This window comes from Mustela erminea, chromosome 8, assembly GCF_009829155.1.
Source record: "Mustela erminea isolate mMusErm1 chromosome 8, mMusErm1.Pri, whole genome shotgun sequence".
NCBI classification, from domain to species: Eukaryota; Metazoa; Chordata; class Mammalia; order Carnivora; family Mustelidae; genus Mustela; species Mustela erminea.
This window is the reverse complement of record NC_045621.1, coordinates 108,088,777-108,109,540: the sequence shown is the minus strand read 5'-3', so window position 1 is coordinate 108,109,540 and position 20,764 is coordinate 108,088,777. Positions and strand designations below refer to the sequence as shown.

Here is a 20,764-nt window from a genome sequence, read left to right as displayed (position 1 = left end):
CAAGGTAACTACCAGAGTGATATAAGGAAATTCTACTTTGACTCATATTGTTTTTCTTAATGTCCTCTTCTATTGCTTTCCTTATCTGTATAATTATTTTTCTGTCATATTTATGTTTGGTATTTTATAGTTAATATTTTCTAACCTCTTGGTTTAAAATTTACTTGAAATTCTTTGTTTTCTATAATTAATAAGTTATCTTCATACATTTAACACTGATCTTTTTTTTTTTTTTTTTTTGGCTTTTGCTTTTGCTTTTGGACCATGAATTGTTTTAGGGATTTCTCACAGCAATGAAATTGAACATATATACATCTCATAACCAAGTAATTCCATTCTTACATATTTACCCTAGACTCAACCCCTCTCACTATTGTAATAGGATGTCGCTTCCATTTCTTTTTTCTTTTTGTTAAATTATTGTTATTTTTTATTATGTTATGTTAGTCACCATACAGTTTGTCATTAGTTAATGATGTAGTATTCCAAGATTTATTGTTTACATATAACATCCCAAGCTCCCTGCAATATGTGCCATCCTTAATACCCATCACAGGCCAACCCGTCCCCTATCCCCTTCCCCTCTAAAACAATCAGTTTGTTTCTTGAAGTCCAAAGTCTCTCACGGTTTCTTTCCCCCTCCGACCCCCCCCAACTTCAATTTTCCCTTCTTTCTCCTAATGTCCTCCATGCTATTGTTTATGTTCCACAAGTAAGCGAAACCATATGATTGACTTTCTTTGCTTGACTTATGTCACTCAGCATAACCTCCTCCAGTCCCATCCATGTTCCATTTCTACAACACATGTATCCCTTAATGGTTTTCTCCCTCTGCAGTTTATAAGTTCTTTAGAGTGGATACAAAGTCTTATTCATTCATTATGTTCAGTGCCCAGAATACTACTGGACATAAGACAGGAACTTCAATGTGTAATACAATGTACTCAAAATTTTGAAAGGAAGTGACATGGTAAAGAGGAATATATATTCAGTTATAACTACTCCTTTAGAAAGTGTCCTATGATCTTTTTTTGAATGTTTTTATTTATGGGACACGTGGGTGGCTTAGTGAGTTAAGCCTCTGCCTTCAGCTCAGGTCATGATCTCAGGATCCTTGGATCAAGCCCCACATCAGGCTCTCTGCTGAGCGGGAAGCCTGCTTTCTCCTTTCTCTCTGCCTGCCTCTCTGCCTCCTTGTGATCTCTCTCTCTCTCTGTCAAATAAATAAAATCTTTGGGAAAAAAAATTTATTTACTTATTTGACAGAGAAAGAGAGAGGTCACAAGGAGGCAGAGAGGTAGGCAGAGAGAGAGGGTAAAAGGGCTTCCCGCTGAGCAGAGAGCTTGATCCCAGGACTGTGAGACCATGACCTGAGTTGAGGGCAGAGGCTTAACCCACTGAGCCACCCAGGCACCCCAAAGTGTCCTGTGATTTTTAAGATCATTTCTGTTCTAGTCAGGTTGTGGGAGGAAAGGAGTTGTATACTTTAAAAATTTTAAAACAAATAATGTTTTTTTTATTGACAACCAGGACATCAATTATCCAGAATTTACATCTAGAAAGAAGTAATGAAAGTTAAAGAAAGTCTAAGATTATAGCATCCAACAATAATATCCAAGAATATCTTGTTATGTAGTGTACTTTAGCATATTTTTGATAATCCCAAGAGATTAAGGGATATGTTGGATTTGCCATTAAGTAGGCATCAACTCTCAAAAGATTTTAATATTTGTCCACCTCAGATAACCCAAAAAATATTTCAGTGCTTACATAACCACCAGGGAATTCAAGTTTGTTGCTCTGAAAATTACTCAGACATTGAACAACATCATGGTATTAATAATATCTGAGCTTTACATTCCATAAGAAAGTGGACTTTGAATGTTACAAATATGTTGCCTAAAAAGACTATTTTTAGACCCTAAAAGAAGGTCTATATTGATTTGACATTTGAAATGACAATACATAATACAAAAGAGTTATTTGCAATCACACAACATTCAAAATTCACTTGTGAACTCATGGATTTTTAAGAATTTCAGGATTAGAGAATATCTAAAAACTCACTAAGCATTCTAAATTTTGATTAACTACTATTTTAAATTTATGTTGTATATCTAAGAAAGAACAGAAATAAGGAAATTCAGATTATAGGTAAGAAAATTAATCCAATAGATAATAATGAGACATTATTATGAGTACAGTAGGTACTGTGGTTGAGCCATATGAAGTAACAGCAGTCCCACTTGGGAAACAACTCTGAAGGTAACCTGATCAGTCTCAAGGAAATTTTATTGACAGCAGCTTGTTCAGAAGTAAGCAAGTGATTGCATGCTAGCAGATAAAATACAACGCAAGATTGCTATAAGAGATGAAGAAATATTTTTCTTGCAGTAAAGAAAGTTTAAATGAACACATGTTTTACTTCCTTCAGGATATCAACAAAGTAATAAGCTGCAACATACTTATTATAAGTTACTCACAGAGTAAAAACATGTTTTATGGTATAACTAACAATGCAGATTCCAGAGCAGAGAAGTTCAGAAACTGAGATTTTTCAGTGACTCCTAAAGCCATGTTACGTCTAGGCTTCCTATTACCTAAACTAATGAATTCATGCTTGTCTAAAGCATTTTGGAAAAAGTTAAAACCACACATTTTCATCACTACAGAGAGTTCTAGAAATAACCACCATTAAACCTGTTTTCTGAGCTCCAACCTGCACGCTTTCTATTAGGAGCTCAATTCACAGGACAGCCTTTAATAAGGGCAAGTGATTAAAATCAACTAATCATCTTCATATGTGCTCAACTTTTTTTTTCCCCCAAATACCTAAATTCTCCCATGTACTTTTATCACTTCCCAGAAGTGAAAGGACATAAGAATTAGAAGTCTGATCATAACTACTTTTTAATTAGTGAAAAGAGATAATGAACAAGAGGCAAAATGGAGAAGGCAAAGGTAGACATTTTCAGAGGAACCTGTCAAGAAACAAGGCAAATAGCTTTTCTCATCTGATCCTGTCATCTCTTCAGTACTAGGAATTCAACACTTAATAGCCACTTTCTAGAACACTATCTTTCTATATAATATACTTACTCAACTCGACCCTTTTAAGGATATCTCCTACTTTAAGTGCGACAGGACATACAATCTACAGCAGTGATCCCAGACTCTCAGAATTACAGACTGATTGTAGTGGGTAATACACGTGTACAAAACAGGGAGAAGTCATGATGGGAAAATGACATCTGTTGAGTGTTGAAACTAGGACAGGTCACTAGGTATTTTCAGAAGGCAATCATAATATGAAATTCCTCCCAACCCTCTGAAGTTTGGGATATTATCTTCACTTTGTAAATGTGGAAGTGAAATCTTCAAAAGTGAAATAATTTGTGGAATTAATACAGACCATAAAAGAGCTGATTTTGAAGCCATTGCTAGAAAATAAAAAATACATAAATACATAAATAAATAAATGTCTTTATTAAGCACGTGGAAGACTTAAAGAAACTTATAATTGAGCAAATAATGTAATTGAATGTCTAAGTGAATAATTGTTTTTCTGTAAGGAAAATCCTGTTGGGTGACTCTTTTGGTTAAGCATCCGATTCTTGGTTTCAGCTCAGGTCATGATCTCAGGGTAATGAAATTGAGCCTAAATTGGGATCCATGCTTAGTGGGGAGTCTGTTGAGATTCATTCTCTCCCTCTCCCTTCCCTCTTTCGCTCTGCCCCTTTCCTGTTCTCACTTGCGCTCTCTCTCAAACAAATAAATAAAATATTTTAAAATATGGTTTAAACACATGAAAACAGGATACATAATATTCTGGAAGATGATGATGGATTCCATTAGCAAGTCGAACTTTTGAGGTATTTCTGAATCATAAAAACCTTTGGAAGTGAAAGGGAAAAATAAGGCTCCCAGGAGAGATGTCTCCACCTATAGAGGTAGAGATCAGAATCAGTGAATGCGAGAGCAGAAAAGACCTCAGGAGCAACAGTCAAAGTAGTAATGTGAGGCATGTAGAGGGTGTACTTTTTCTCCCTAGAGACAGAGACACATCTCCATGGAGACTATGAATCATTAGGGACATATTGACCATGCAATGAACTGATGAGCCCCTAGCACTCCCTGCCTTTTAGTATAGCTCTTATACCCTAATCCTTACCATCACCAGAAGCAGTTATGTATAGTCAAATCTTGTCCCAATGGTAGTGATAAAATAGGAATTCTAAAACACAAAAGGCAGCAAACAGCCAAAATGCCAACATTTGAGGGAATTAAAACAAGACAAAAGAAACATTAGTAAAAAGACCAACAAATGTGAAAATAAATCAGCAGTCCAAATAAGGAAATGTAAAAATAAAGATAATGCCTCTCCTCAGATATTAAATAGAATATTGTGTCATACAAGAGAACTATGCAAAAACATCTATTAGACATTTTGACACTTGAAATATAATAACACACACACACACACGACAGGTTAATAAAAGAAAAGTTGAGAAGTGACTAATTTTAGATAGTCCTAAAACACGGTAGAAAAGGAAAAATTATAATCTGGGAAAGAAAATTTAAGAAATAGAAATAGAATAAAAAATACTAACCCAAAATATTTAAATTGAAAAATATACATTATTCCCAGATTATCAAGTTATCACTTCATAGTACAGAATAGCATTAATATAAAAACGATCAATATCAAAAAAAAAAAGATCAATATCTACATATATTGTAGTGAATTTTGAAAAATTGAGGATAAAACAAGTTTCTGAAAGGATATAAAGATCTGTTATCTACTGTAAAAAGATAATTGAGCAATAACTTCAAAGTTTATGTAGAAATTACTGTGTGAATTAGAATCTCATATCCAGAAATACTAATACTAACTTAATACTAATATTAAATTATAAAAAAATAAATAAATTTATTTAATGCAACAAAACAAAGGAGGCATACAAGAAATCAGAAAATGTTACAATCATATTCTCCATAAAAATACAACTCAGAAGTTTAAGGCAGCAAAATAAAAACTGTAAATGTGGGAAATATGAAATAGCATATGAATGAAAACAAAACCAAACAAACAGATGTGTCAGTATTAATATCAGACAAAATAGAATTCAAGGTGAAGATATTAATTGGACTGGAAAAATTCTTATTTATAAATTATTTAACTATAAATATGTAGCAGTCATGCTTGTTTCTACACACATACATAAACATTTCCTCTAGCCATCTAACTTAAAAAAACTGCAAGTTAATGAAAATAAAAGTAGACATTTTAAAAATCTATAATCATAGTGTGAGTCTGATCATGAATATTAAAAATTCCAAAATAAAACATGCAAAGTATTTAATACTAATGAAAAGCGCAAATATTTTGTACCATAACAAACCAAATGCTTATTTTTTCAAACAAATTTGAACCAGTTAAAAACATAAATGCCTTTATTAAAAACAAACAAACAGATGGTAGTGAGAAAATCAACATTGCAATAAACAGGAATTGAAGGTGGAGATTGCCAAGGAGGGAGAAGGGGTGAGTGGTGATCCTAGAAGTTTTGATGGACATAACGGGCTATCTGTTTCTTTGATCCCATCCTTAGCTGGGTTAACCACGATTCTATATTCATGAGCTATCACACTGGTGAATGAAGGACACATGGACTTTTGAATTCTACTGATGAAATTATTAAGTGTGTTCAATCAGCAAGTGAGACTGTGGGAAAGGATAGTTGGAGAAGCAGTGACTTTTGGGGGTCAGTGAGGTATATATCAGTGTTTGACCAAATATTTCACATTATGTCTTCTTTGGAAAATGATTTTTGTGTGGTACACTGGGTTAAACAGGAATATGTTCCAGCTTCTCCTATCCCTGCCTGGGTAGCTTCCAGGACAAGGAAGTCAACATCTTGGCATCTACAATAAATTCACAAAACATAGCTTGTCATCTCAACTTGTTGCAGGATTCGGACGTGGACTATTCAGAAGAACAGGGCTTAACTATGTAGATACAGGATATTTTAAAAATCTAGAATATTATGTGTGTATGTGTATGTGTGTGTGAAAGAGAAAGAGAGATACAGAGACAGAGAGAGATGTCTACCTAGTATTTTTGTCATTTTTTTGTTCATTTACAAAGCATGTATGAGCAAATTTCTAATTCCCCTTGGGTAATCTAAAAGTTCAAAGAGTTCTTACATTTTTATAGAAATGTGCCATGTTCAAAGCTTGTTAGAATTGCTCTGTTTGCTTAAATTATAACAGAATGCTTAGAATATTAACACTGAAGCCCTTCAGATCTATCTTTGTAGGAACACTATCCATAGTTGACTAAATTATTTTCTTCACTAGTTATTTATTTAAAAAATTTTGGTTATATTACTAGGCTTAATTGAATTTTGTTTTACAGGTATTTCCACTATCAATCTGTGAAGTCAATTCTGAACTGATGAATGCATTTGCTTATTATAATTATAATATGTGAACTATCGGCAGAAGTGTAGCTGGGCATGAAAATCATTATTTGAATGTAGAACGCTGGGTAGCAATTTTATAATGTTTATAGAGGCATATAGACTCCGTTTCCTACACACACACATAAACACACACACACACACACACACACACACATAGGTTCTGTTTCACTTCTGTTGGCCACTGGGGTACAGGATGCTAAAACAACCTAGAGTGTGAGAAGGTCATCGATTTAGAGTCAGGTTTTCCTAGGAGTCTTTTCCTGGCATAATCATCTACCAGCTGTGTGATCTTATCATTTATTCCTTATTTATTCCACTACAGTGGAATATTGTCATGTATGGGGCATTGTGGATGATATAAGTAGTATATAAATATTCTTAGCACAAAGCTTTATATGTGATACTCAAAATAGGATACCTGATACCACAATATAATGTATATTTAATATTGATACATAATATGAACTCATGTTTACTACACTCCAGGATTTATTAAGGGTTTTGGTGGGTTTTTTGTTTGTTTCTTTGTCTTTAGGTAGGTTCCACAAACAGCATGGAGCCTAATAAGTGGATTGAATTAAAGACCCTGAGATCAAGAACTGAGGTGAGATATGTAAGGGCCTATTCAGCCAGAGCGGCCCCACCCCGGTTGAACCGCCATTTTGTTGTAAAACTTAAATTGACTTTACCCCCTCCCCCCCACCCCACGGGAACTTACTTTAAAACAAGTCCCAGAAACCAGTCCCAGGTAACAAAGTCCAAGTACAAGGGTGGGTCAGGCCAGGTGGAGGTATTCAATCAGAGGGGGCACATACTGTCTCCTACCTACCAAGGTCTATGGGCCCTGCCCTTTGGGCACCTTTTGGGTGCCAATTCTGAATAAGGCGATAGGCTTATTCAAATGTCTACGAGGGTAAATTGTAATTCAATTGGTCACCCAGCATGACTGTGCATCTTTCTCAGTGTGTTACAATTTCACTGGCCACCTGTGTGTGGCCAGGCCCAACCACATGGCCTTTGCTCTATAAAAGTTAGTCTGGAAAGCAAGGGAGGGGTCGTCCTTTCTGTAAGGGGCGGCCGCAACTGGTCTGTTTGACGGTCGGTTTGATTCTTGATGCTTGATGTGAAATAAAGTCAAACTTTCGCTTTGTATCAGTCTCGCTCCTTTAATCATGGACCCATTATTGGGGTACCCACTTTTGGAGGGAAGCAACATTGGGGGCTTGTCTGGGATTAAACAATGAGAACTGAGCCAGCATTAGAATTTCTGGGTCTGGATCTGTCTGGTTGTGGAGCTCCAGGTAGGGCCCACCAGGGAGAAGCTGGATGCAGCCATGCTCCCCAGGGCTGGAGTGGATGCGGGAATGCCCCATCCCTCTTCTGGTAGATCATCTAGGGGTCCAAGTCCCCCCTAGGCGGTCATCTGGGTCTGGTTCTGTTCTGTGGCTCATTCAGGCGAGTGTCTGTAGGGGGCCGGGAAACCCCCGTCTGTAGGGGGCTGGGAAAACCCCCACAAGCAGGTGAGGGCTGCTGGGTCTAGGTCTGTTCTGTGGCTCATCTAGGCGAGCATCTGTAGGGGGCCGGGCTGGGAAACCCCCATCTGTAGGGGGCCAGGAAACCCCCGCCAGTGGCAGCCTCTGGGTGAGGGCCGCTGGGTCTGGTTTTGTTCTGTCACTCATCTGGGCAAGCATCTCTAGGGGATAGAGAAGACCCCCTGGCAAGTATCTGTAGGGGGCCAGGAAAAAACCCCCACCCAGGCCAGCTCTGGGTAAGGGCCACTGGGTTTGTGGTTGTCTTTGTCTTGTCTTTTTGTAGCCTGTTGTGTTGTTTGTCGTGTTTGAAGGAATGGGGCAAGCAGAGAGTAAGGGGACTCTGATTTCATCTCTCCCTTCCTCCTGATAGATGTGGGGCTTCTCCCTCACTCATTTCGTGTGTTAAGGGCTATAAATGGAGCCAACTGGGGTTAGTCTAACTCAAGACAGACTTTAAGGAATATTACTAAGCAGATGCCAAAACTACCTTTGTTTTGGGGACATTTCTTGCCCTCTCTGGCCCGACAGGAAATGCCTAGCCCCTCCCCCTTGCTGGCTGGAAAGCATGGCGTCTGCTCCTCTCTTGGAGCTGATGAGCACTCAAACTGGGAACCCTTTCTCTGCCTTCTGGTGGCACTTTTGTTCTTCTCTGTCAGGAAACAAGAAGAGCGCCCCCTGGACCTAACACCCCCTACTCCGGATCTTCCCACTCAGGTCTCAGGTAAACATTGGAAGCAGAGTGGGCCCAGGTGGAATGTAAATCAGTATTAAGTTTTAATGGGTAATTGTCAAAGTACCTGAAACTTTGTTAACCTGAATCTTTAAACCAAATGGGATAAAACGCTAGAGTGCTAGTTCCTGGAATTAGGTTTGTGCTTTTGAAATCTGTTGGTAAACATCTTTTGTGCTTAACTGAATTCTGGTATAACAGCTCACAATTGGTTAATATTTAGTCTTCACTAGAGATTGAGGTGTTTTTAAGAAAATGTAAATGGTTTTTCTCTTTGCCTGCCCAGAGTTGTAAATGAGATCTCTTTGACTCATAAGGCTTTTCCTTGTTATGCTAAGTTACTCATGGGGGTACTGCTAAACCAAGGATAAACCTTACATTACATTTGGGTAACCTCCCTAAAGGAATTCCTTTGGGAGACTTTCAGGACAAATACAGGTCTTTGATATGTTAAAATCCTGGGAACTGTAATGGGTAAGAATTTCCAGAAGTAAAAGCTGATTTAGGACTAAACCAGAATTAGTAACATGGGACTAGATGAACTGAAGGGAAGTTGTAATGTTGTGTCTCTTAATGTGTTGTCTTATTTTAAACATGACTAGTTCTGTAATGTTTGCTCTTCCAGACTAGGGAAACTTTTTCTTAAGTTATCTGTAACTTATAGAGAGGTGAAAGTGCTCATTTGTAAACGAATCAAGACATTCAACCTTTCTCTCTATCTGAACCCTCTGAAACCAAAAGGTCTTAGTAAGTATTCTTTCTTTCATGGCAATCAGTCATTTGCATAAGTTCAATGAGAAAAGTAGTTTTATTTATTTTTTTTTTAATTTTATTTATTTATTTGACAGACAGAGATCACAAGTAGGCAGAGAGGCAGGCAGAGAGAGAGGAGGAAGCAGGCTCCCTGCTGAGCAGAGAGCCTGATGCAGTGCTCCATCCCAGGACCCTGAGATCATGAACTGAGCCAAAGGCAGAGGCTTTAACCCACTGAGCCACCCAGGTGCCCAAAAAAAGTAGTTTTAATAACATACCTCTATGGGTGTTAAGTTCTAGATTAGGTTGTCTTTAAATGTTTGTTTACCTAAGCTAGATAACTTGAGGTAAACTCTAGAGAAGTTGCACCATAGCTCGTTTAGACAGTCTTGCTTTTGCCAATCAGTCAGCCCCAGAGATAAGGAGGAAACCTAAGAAAATTGAAATTTAAAAGGAAGAATCTGACTGAGTTAGTGGGAATAGCAGAAATAGCCGCTGAGGACTATGGGTAATGCTTGTGGGGGGGGTGGGGGGGCTCTCTTAGAGACTCTGCAGGAAAAGGGTATCAGGTATCAGCAATGAAAGCACAGCTTTGTCAGAGCCACACCACTTATTTAGGCTTTGATCTCCAAGAGGGAGTTTCTTGGGATGGTGGGTTACTGCAGGCTGTGGATACTGTGGTTCGAGGAGATGGCGCAACCTCTCTACGAACTGACTAAGGGAGGTTTGACTCAGACTCTGGAGCCTTGGCAAAGGCCAGTAGCCCACCTTAACAAAAAACTAGATCCAGTAGTGGCTGGGTCCCCCCCTTGCCTCTGCATAATTGCTGCCACGGCCCTTCTGGTAAAGGATGCAAGCAAATTGACTTTGGGCCAAAATCTCATCTTGCCCACCACCCACGCTATTGAGGGCCTTCTCCGGACTCCACCTGATCAGTGGATGACAAATGCCCAAGTGACAGGGTATCAGGCCCTCCTCCACAACGAACCAAAAGTGACCTTCCAGCCTCAGGTGGTGCTAAATCCAGCCACGTTGCTACCAGAGGTGCTGGCTGAGCACCCACATGACTGCAGGAAGGTCCTAACCCAGGTCACAGGAAAAAGGCAGGATCTCAGAGACACTCCCCTCCCAGATGCGGAAATGACTCTGTTCACAGACGGGAGTAGCTACATGGTCGATGGAAAGAGGTATGCGGGGGCTGTGGTGGTTTCTCCTGAGCAGGAACTCTGGATGACAGCCCTGCCACACAGAAACTTGGTACAAAAAGTGGAGCTGATTGCACTCACCAAGGCGCTACAGATGGCCAAGGGTAAGACCGCCAACATCTATATGGATGGAAGGCTGGGTAGAGGCTTTTTTTTCTGCCAAACATGAGATGGCAGGAGTGGTAGCTAAAAAGGCTACTAGAGGTTTGGTTACCTCTCGCGATTGGGTCAGACAGTGGCCCTGCATTTGTGAGTTCAGTCTCACAGGCATTGGCCAAATCTGCGGATACTAATTGGAAACTACATTGTGCCTACCGGCCCCAGAGCTTTGGGCAAGGAGATAAAATGAACTGTACTCTCAAAGAGACCTTGGCAGAGCTAACTCTGGAGGCTGGCAGTGGATGGGTGGATCTCCTTCCTTTTGCCCTCCTCAGGGCGCCATGTACACCCTGCTTAAACAAGGTTACCCCATTTGAAATAATGTTCAGGAGACCCCACCCATGCTCTGCCCTTGGCTACAAGAGGTTGCCCTAGCAGAAATGTCTGATCAGTCTGTACTCCAGTCACTACAGGCATTGCAGTCTGTCTTGGAAGGAGCCACATCCTGGCCAACCCAGGGATTTGGTTTAGATACACCATCACCAAGTGGGAAACTTGGGAGCCTGGCTGGAAGGGACCATTTACTGTCATCCTGACAATCCCCACAGCAATAAAAGTAGACAGCGTCAAGGTCTGGATTCACATGAATCATGTCAAACAAGCTGAGGACGATGACGCCCCCCAGAGATGGACCCCGCCACTCATGGACTGAAGCTAAGACTCAAAAACAATGAGTTCATTGCATTCATTGTTGCTTCTATTGTTAAAATATAGGTGGAAATATAGACAATAAGGGCTTGATATACTATTTCTAAAAAGAGGGAGCTCTGTGTAGCCCTAGGAGAGAAATGCTGTTTCTGGGTAAATCACTCTGGAATCATTAAAATAGTCTGGCAGCTGTTGAAAAGGGACATAGAACTGGCTGAAAAGTCAAAGATTTAATCTCCAAAGAAAAGGGGGAATGTAAGGGCCTAACCAGCCAGAGCGACCCCACCCTGGTTGAACTGCCATTTTGTTGTAAAACTTAAATTGACTCTGCACCCCCCGCCCCGGTCTGTTTGATGGTTGGTTTGATTCTTTTTTTTTTTTTGGTTGGGAGTATTCTTTTGGTTTTATTGTTCTTTTAATTTTAATTTTATTTTATCTTATTTTATTTTTGCACATTTTATTTATTTTTTTAATAAACATACAATGTATTTTTATCCCCAGCATACAGGTCTGTGAATTGCCAGGTTTACACACTTCACAGCACTCACCATAGCACATACCCTCCCCAATGTCCATAACCCTACGCCCCTCTCCCAACCCTCCTCCCCCCAGCAACCCTCAGTTTGTTTTGTGAGATTAAGAGTCACTTATGGTTTGACTCTCTCCCAATCCCATCTTGTTTCATTTATTCTTCTCCCACCCCCTTAACCCCCCAATGTTGCATTTCCACTTCCTCATATCAGGGAGATCATATGATAGTTGTCTTTCTCCACTTGACTTATTTCGCTAAGCATGATACCCTCTAGTGCCATCCATGTCATCACAAATGGCAAGATTTCATTTCTTTTGATGGCTGCATAGTATTCCATTGTGTATATATACCACATCTTCTTGATCCATTCACCTGTTGATGGACATCTAGGTTCTTTCCATAGTTTGGCTATTGTAGACATTGCTGCTATAAACATTCGGGTGCACGTGCCCCTTTGGATCACAACATTTGTATCTTTAGGGTAAATATCCAGTAGTGCAATTGCTGGGTCATAGGGTAGTTCTATTTTCAACATTTTGAGGAACCTCCATGCTGTTTTCCAGAGTGTTGCACCAGCTTGCATTCCCACCAACAGTGAAGGAGGGTTCCCCTTTCTCCACATCCTCGCCAGCATCTGTCATTTCCTGACTTGTTAATTTTAACCATTCTGACTGGTGTAAGGTGATATCTCATTGTGGTTTTGATTTGTATTTCCCTGATGCTGTGATATGGAGCACATTTTCATGTGTCTGCTGGCCATCTGGATGTCTTCTTTGCAGAAATGTCTGTTCATGTCCTCTGCCCTTTTCTTGATTGGATTATTTGTTCTTTGGGTGTTGAGTTTGCTAAATTCTTCATAGATTTTGGATACTAGCCCTTTATCTGATATGTAGTTTGCAAATATCTTCTCCCATTCTGTCAGTTGTCTTTTGGTTTTGTTAACTGTTCCTTTGCTATGCAAAAGCTTTTGATCTTGATGAAATTTTTGCCCTTGCTTCCCTTGTCTTTGGCAATGTTCCTAGGAAGAAGTTGCTGTGGCTGAGGTTGAAGAGGTTGCTGCCTGTGTTCTCCTCAAGGATTTTGATGAATTCCTTTCTCACATTGATGTCCTTCATCCATTTTGAGTCTATTTTCATGTGTGGTGTAAGAAATGGTCCAATTTCATTTTTCTGCATGTGGCTGTCCAATTTTCTCAACATCATTTGTTTAAGAGGCTGTCTTTTTTCCATTGGATATTGTCAAAGATTAGTTGACCATAGAGTTGAGGGTCTATTTCTGGGCTCTCTGTTCTGTTCCATTGATCTATGTGTCTGTTTTTATGCCAGTACCCTGCTGTCTTGATGATGACAGCTTTGTAATAGAGCTTGAAGTCTGGAATTGTGAGGCCACCAACTTTGGCTTTCTTTTTCAATATTCCTTTGGCTATTCGATGTCTTTTCTGGTTCCATATAAATTTTAGGATTATTCGGTCCATTTCTTTGAAAAAAAAAAATGGATGGTATTTTGCTAGGGATTGCATTAAATGTGTAGATTGCTTTAGGTAGCATAGACATTTTCACTTTATTTGTTCTTCCAATCCAGGAGCATGGACCATTTTTCCATTTTTTTGTGTCTTCCTCAATTTCTTTCATGAGTACTTTATAGTTTTCTGAGTATAGATTCTTTGCCTCTTTGGTTAGGTTTATTCCTAGGTATCTTATAGTTTTGGGTGCAGTTGTAAATGGGATTGACTCCTTAATTTCTCTTTCTTCTGTCTTGTTGTTGGTGTAGAGAAATGCAACTAATTTCTGTGCATTGATTTTATTTCCTGACACTTTACTGAATTCCTGTACAAGTTCTAGCAGTTTTGGAGTGGAGTCTTTTGGTTTTTCCACATAGAGTATCATATCATTTGTGAAGAGTGATAGTTTTGATGAGGGAGCAGGAGGCTGAGGACAAAGCGAAAGCTTTGCACTCCCTCTCCACTGGCTCCCCTTGGTAATGTGTGTAACATTCCTCAGGCACCCCTGACTTCCATAAATGATAAACAAATAGTTAACTTGCAGAGATCACAATCCTGCAAGACAGGAGTCTCCCTTGGTTTACAAATGTCCTAAAGATCTACTAACAAAGAAGTTACCTTATCAATAGCACAATTTCCAGAGGCAAATAACTCAGTTCCTCAGCCCTAAATAAAGTTAAATTTCTTCTAAACCTAAATCTCACTAACAAAGATGATTGATAGAAGAAATGTGAATGGCTTGCCAAAAGACAACACTGATCAAGCTGCAAGGCCTCCAGTATCCTGGCACCTTGTAGGCCCTCTTTAGCATATGAAAACTCCATTGAAACCTTCCTTCCCCTCACCTTCCCCCAATGACAGGGTACATATCCTGCCATCCCTCACAACCAGGGGCAGCAGCTCTTCCTGCCCATGGGTCTTGTCCCTGTGCTTTAATAAACCACCATTTTGCACCAAAGATGTCTCAAGAATTCGTTCTTGGTCATCGGCTCCAGACCTCAGCCCACCGAACCTCACCTAGGTTCTAGAACTTCATCAGTTTGACTTCTTCTTTGCCAATTTGGATGCCTTTAATTTCCTTTCGTTGTCTGATTGCTGAGGCTAGGACTTCTAGTACTATGTTGAATAGCAGTGGTGATAATGGACATCCCTGCCGTGTTCCTAACCTTAGCGGAAAAGCTTTCAGTTTTTCTCCATTGAGAATGATATTTGCGGTGGGTTTTTCATAGATGGCTTTGATAATATTGAGATATGTGCCCTCTATCCCTACACTTTGAAGAGTTTTGATCTGGAAGGGATGCTGTACTTTGTCAAATGCTTTTTCAACATCTATTGAGAGTATCATATGGTTCTTGTTATTTCTTTTATTGATGTGTTGTATCACATTGATTGATTTGCAGCAGTTTGATTCTTGATGCTTGGCATGAAATAAAGCTTTGCTTGACTTTTGCTTTGTATCAGTCTCGCTTTTTTAATCATGGACCAATTATTGGGGTACCCATTTTTGGGGGAATCCAACAAGATCAACAATGGGACTTTCAACTGACTGAGCCATGTAGGTTCCTCAGACATTATTAAGGTTTTAGCCTACAACCTCTAAAAACTCTAGTAGGGGGTTTGAAAATTATTTTCATCTTGTGGGTGAGAATGCTGAGGTATAGAGGTTAAATAACTTACATAGAGTTACACTGTGTGACCAAGAATGCTGTAATCATTAATAGTGTCCCAAGCATCCTTAAATTTGTCCTAGTGTGATTGATGTTTCCAAATTTAGAAGGCCCAAAGCAAATAAGTAACCAAGGATGATGGTAAAACCCTTTTCTACTATGTCCTCAAAACATATTTCTCCTGTAAAGAAACAACTCTTCCTCCTTTTTACAAAATCTTCTATAACTCTAGGAAACTGTATTAAAATTGTTACTAGTTGTTCTCCTATGTCCCAGGACCCATTAAATATATTGGATTCTTTTTTATATCCACTTTATTCCACAGGTTATGGTCCATCTTTCACTTAATATTTTGAAAAGTCACTATCTGTTCATGAAAGTGTGTTCACCATGTAATACAATAGTTCTTCATTTTTGTAACTTTGCAATTGCAGTGACTTTAACTGCTCCACTAATTAAGAATCATATCCAAACATCTCACTTTCTTCTACTATCTCCTGTCATTCCAGGTAATTTTTCCATCACCTTCATTCTTTCCTAAGCCTCATTAAGTTCTCAAATTTCATGAGCTTTACATGGCAATGTTTCTCAACCATTACACATATTACAGTTATAAGTAAAAAGTTTTTGAAAATTTATTTGTCTTGGCCCAATCTTCAGGGATTCTGATTCAGTTGATCTGACAAAATTTTAAATATCCATATATTTTATAATTCTCTTCTTCTGTTTCTAATGTGCAACCATTGTTAAACCCCATTGTTCCGACATTGTCTCAATTAGTCTCTTTCTCAATTGATTAGAGGTATTCAATTCAGCATATGTTCATCTCTTTACTATCTTTTGTCAATACTCTTAATCCCTTGCCTTTTTCTTTGGACTGTTAGATTCTCCAACCACGATTAGGCCTTCACTTCTGCATTTCATTCCTCTCGTGTTTCTGTTCCATTCCTCATTTCCCTAGGGCTTCTCCATATCTCTTTTGTCTCCTGTCTCTCCTTACAAGATCCAAAAAATCTTTCTTGACAAGTTTATATCCCATGAAGGGAACTAATCATATGAATTCACTGTTATCTGGAACTGGAATCCCTCAAATGGTTAAAGTTTTGTTGCATTTACTTAGTCTTGTTTTGTTTTTAACCCAGAACATCACAAAGTCTGTTATACTCAAATGGGTTTTATGAATTATATGTGAAATACAATATTTAGCCCTTTTAAAACTGGTTGGTCTGTGAAATTCTTCCAATCTACCATTTTTTTTTCTATTTTTTCCTTTAAAAATTAAAGGAAAGAAGGAAAAAGTAGAAGAAGATAAGAAGGGGGTTGGGGGAGGAGGAAAAGAAAAGAAAAAGAAGGAGGAGGAGGAGAAAAAAGAGAGGAAGAAGTTGCTGGAACACGGAACAAAAGTCTGATTATAAAATGATTTCCCAATTCATTCAGAATCATGGTTGCCAGTCTTTAGGTCTGAGGGTTTTATTAGATGTCTTACCTGATATCTGGCATCCAAATTTCTAAATCATAAACACCATAAATGTTAGATGGGTAAAAGAAGATTTCCTCTCTGTGCCCTGATCATTTAAAGTCTGCCAGTATCACACCTGATTTGTAAAGTGAATGCCTCCGGGCAGCTATCTCTGTTGTGGAAGGGCAGGAGAGACTCCACCTTGAAGACCTTCATTAGAAAAACAAGGGAGCTGAGAATGGGCCATTAGGCTTTACGAAGTGTTTTTCAGAAATTAAAAGTTCAGGTAGAATTGATGTAGAATTGAGGTCCCCCCAACCTTCCTTTAAAAATGAGTACAGTCAATTCTGATTCTATTTGAGCATCTAGTTAAATCTACCCTGTATTTTAAAGTATCATAGATGATTTCTGGCTAAATATGTAGCTTACTTTCTGGGAGCATGACAAAACTTTTGAGACATGATTTGCTCCTGAGGATCAGGCTCTCCAGCAAGGGCTTTCATTCATGACAGTATAAGAGAAAGTAGTTTCACATGTAGTTTCACAGTTTCACATGGTGGCCCCATTAAAGTTTCATGAAGAATATTAAAAAGATTTTTATTTTTTTTAATGTCCAAAGTTAGAGAAAAGGAAGTGCCTTTCTAGCAGGAAGACAAAAATATTTCAAACATGTTTCAAGGATGACAGACAGAATGAGAAGCGTGTAGTGCTGGTATTAGGGAATAATGGGTGATACAAATGCAAAGGTGCCATCAAACCAAATTCAGAGGATATGTTTATTAGATTAAAGGAAATTTGCTCAACCTTGATATTTGTGACATTTTGCATCAGATAGCCATTTGGTACAGGTGTTGTCCTATCCACTGTGGGATGGTTGACAGGATCCTTGGCTTCCACATGCTAGATGTCAATAGCACCTCTGTCCTCAGCTGTAATAATGGAAAATGTTTTAGACATTGTCAAAAGTCTCTGGGAGGGTGATGGGGGACAACATCTCCCTGGTTGAAAACCACTGGACTAATGAAGGCTTTTGATTAAGGAAAACTGTTTTATGGAGATTATTCTGGTGTCATTGTGCAAAATATATTGCAAGTGAGAAGGACCAGTTTGGGTACTGACATTTGGGTATTGAGTTGTAATAATGCAAAGCAGCAGAATTAATAGTGGCAGTGAGACGATCACAAAAAGATCTTAGTGAGAAGAAAGGAATTAAGGAAACCAGGATCAGCAGAATGATGACTGAATCTGAGGAACAAGAAAGATGAAGGTCAATTATTTCAGTGACTTCAGCAGCAGAGTAAATATTATTTTATTTTCATTTCTTTCAGTCTTGGAGCCAGACTTTATTGTGATTTCTTCCCTTCTATCACTATGCAAGGACAAGTTGTAATTTTTTTTTCTTGTTATGATGGAAAAAATAAATGGACAATAAGCTGATGGTGATTTGGAAGTAGTTATAGGAGAAAAATGGAAAACAACTTTGGAAAAATTACATGTACAGATGCCCTTAATGAAGTGATGTGATCTTCCATGGAGAGAATGTCAGGTAGAAACATTAAGGAAGATCATAAAATGTCATAGGTAAAGGTATCCATATAGAGAAGAGGAAGAAGGCAAGGGGCACCGGGGAGAAAATTTCAGGAGGGTAAATAGACTCTTAGGCCAATGACAAAAAGGAAAAAAAAAATTCAAAGAAGGGTAAAATCAACTCAAATGTTTGGCATGTTAAAGATTGGATCAACAAAAGACCAGAAGACTTGTGTGAATAAAAGATATACGTTATTCATGGAACAGAGGTCAGAGCAAGAATTCAATGGGTGTGAGTTATGGAAGGTTGGGGGATTATAGACAGTCATAGAAGAAGTACCACCAACTTTTTTCTGGAATAAGAAAGATAAAGAAAAAGAATGCTATCCTGAGAGGACATGAAGATGAGTTAAACAAGTCCTGGAGGTAAGAGATATCTAAGTCTATAAGGGGAATGAGTAAAAGGAAGGAAAAAAAAAATGAAAATTTAGAAGATGATCTCTAAATACTTTAGATGTTGGTTGGAATATTGACTGTTCCCTGTGTTTGTGTAGATATTCATAAATGAACTGCTTTCTGCATCAGCATGTTTGAGCTGTACTACACCTTTTAAAAGAATTAAACAAAAATTGACATAAATGGGTATTACATCTCTCATGCCAAAAAGAAAGTTGAAATCCTATAAAGTCTGTCATTTTTCAGGAATTAAAGAATATATATTTACAAAAGGGAAAATAAATAAACCATGTTCTCTAAATGTCAAAATCGTGAACAGAAGCATATCCACAAGAATCAATAATACTATTGTATTTATAGCCAGTGTTCTTGTTTGAAGAAACAGGTAGCAGGTTTATAGTGAACTTCCAGCTCTGGCCATTTGTTACTCATCAGACTTTTGCTGTATTTTTGCAAGAGGCCCCAAATTGTCTCAGCCAAGATTGTTAAACATAGAGGCTAAGACATCAAAGTTACATGGGACAAGTCTACTCAATTTGTTTCAGAAAAGCAAAATAAAAGAAGGAACCTATTTACTAGTTCTAGAACAAAATGTTTTAGTCATTTCAACTTTATTTTTATTTTGTTTTAGACATCAAAACAAGAACTGGCATTAAGAATGCAAAGGCTCAACTCTGATGATCTCTACTTTGCCAGATACCATCCTGCCTGTCCCAAATTCCCACTGTTGATTTCAGCTGGGGAAGGTATACTATTCAAATAAATACTGGAATTTGCTCTTGAGGTGAATTGTGGACACTGTGTATGCCATTCATCCAAAGTACTGCTTCATGTCTAGGGTGCAAACCTAATGCAGTCACTTGATAATGTGAAATAATACAGGCTTTTTTTTTGTTTTGTTTTGTTTTGTTTTTGTTTTTGTTTTGCATGTAGAGTCACAGTTCTTTTTAGTATTATTTAAGTTTAAAATTGCATACTTGAATATTCAACATGCCTTCCATAGTCTTTAAGAAATGAGTCTGTATATCATCAACATTTATTAACATAGATGTTGTTGGATTTCATCTCTGTCTACAAGTTAAAAGCAGACCACAGAAGCTGATACCTAATTGTGAGCTCATTTGCCACTCCTACCTAGCTGTCTTCCCTATTACATTGGAGAAAGACTTTGGAATGCCACCTTTGTACAGGGCTTGGATTGGAAACTGAGGACAAAAACAAGAGTGAGAAATACTTCCTGCTGTCATGTGACTCAGGACAGAGACAGTCACTATTAAAGACTTACAAATATCCCTCTTTGTAAAATGGGGAGGAATCAGGGAAATCTTCAACAGAGAAGGGGTCCATGAATGGTACTTTGAAAAATGCTAGCTCATCAGGCAGATGAAATTAAAACAAATGGCCCAAATCCCCTGAAGATCCACCAGGAAATTAAAACATCAAGCCTAAAAAGTCCAGACTCTTACAAGCCAAGATGTGTTTGGGAGATTGAAAGTCTCAGAATATTCAAAGCTTAGAGAACAGGGTTCCATGACTAAACAAGGAAAGAATTAGGAGTAACAATATGAGGAAAATATAATGAGAAGAAACTTTGCTTAAAAAATGCACTACTAATAATTATTTTTTCTTTATTTTGCATACTCTAACCTCAGAGCAAAAAGAAACAATAAAGATAAAACCTCACAATACACACCCACACCCCATGTCAAATAAGGGATGGGATAGAGCTTGAAGCCCTTGTATCCTGCCTTAGGCAGAAAGACAGGAGAGAAGAACAACCATTAGACATTGGCAGAGGGAACTAGGTGGGCCAGGGCCACTTGCAGCTTCTGGGGGAACCATGGGGACTATAGGACACAAGGTCTGCAGGTAGAAACTCCTAATCTACTTCTTCCATGTGAGAGGCATCCTTGTCAACCCAGAAGACAGCCATGTTGGTTTCCTCTGCTGTCACCTCATTTTCATCAGTGCTCAGCCCTAGTACAATCATGAGATAGATAAGGTTAAAGTGGGTCTGGGAATCCTCAACTGAGAAACCATAAGAGAGCACTGCAGTTTCAAACAGCAGTGCCACGAGATCCTCAACAGTTTGTCATCCTTGCCCACCTCT

At 38.5% G+C, this 20,764-nt stretch overlaps 1 long non-coding RNA gene across 2 annotated transcripts; it reads left to right on the top strand.

The window, feature by feature from the left end:
* Positions 1–8,103: 8,103 nt before the first annotated feature.
* LOC116596788 lies at positions 8,104–19,579 on the top strand. Of its 2 annotated transcripts, XR_004288313.1 has the most exons (4): positions 8,104–8,253; positions 8,674–8,738; positions 18,000–18,624; positions 19,286–19,579. It is a non-coding gene; the product is annotated as an uncharacterized LOC116596788 (long non-coding RNA). The 2 variants fall into 2 exon arrangements; XR_004288314.1 differs by lacking the exon at positions 8,674–8,738 and having other exon boundaries at positions 19,286–19,577.
* Positions 19,580–20,764: the final 1,185 nt, after the last annotated feature.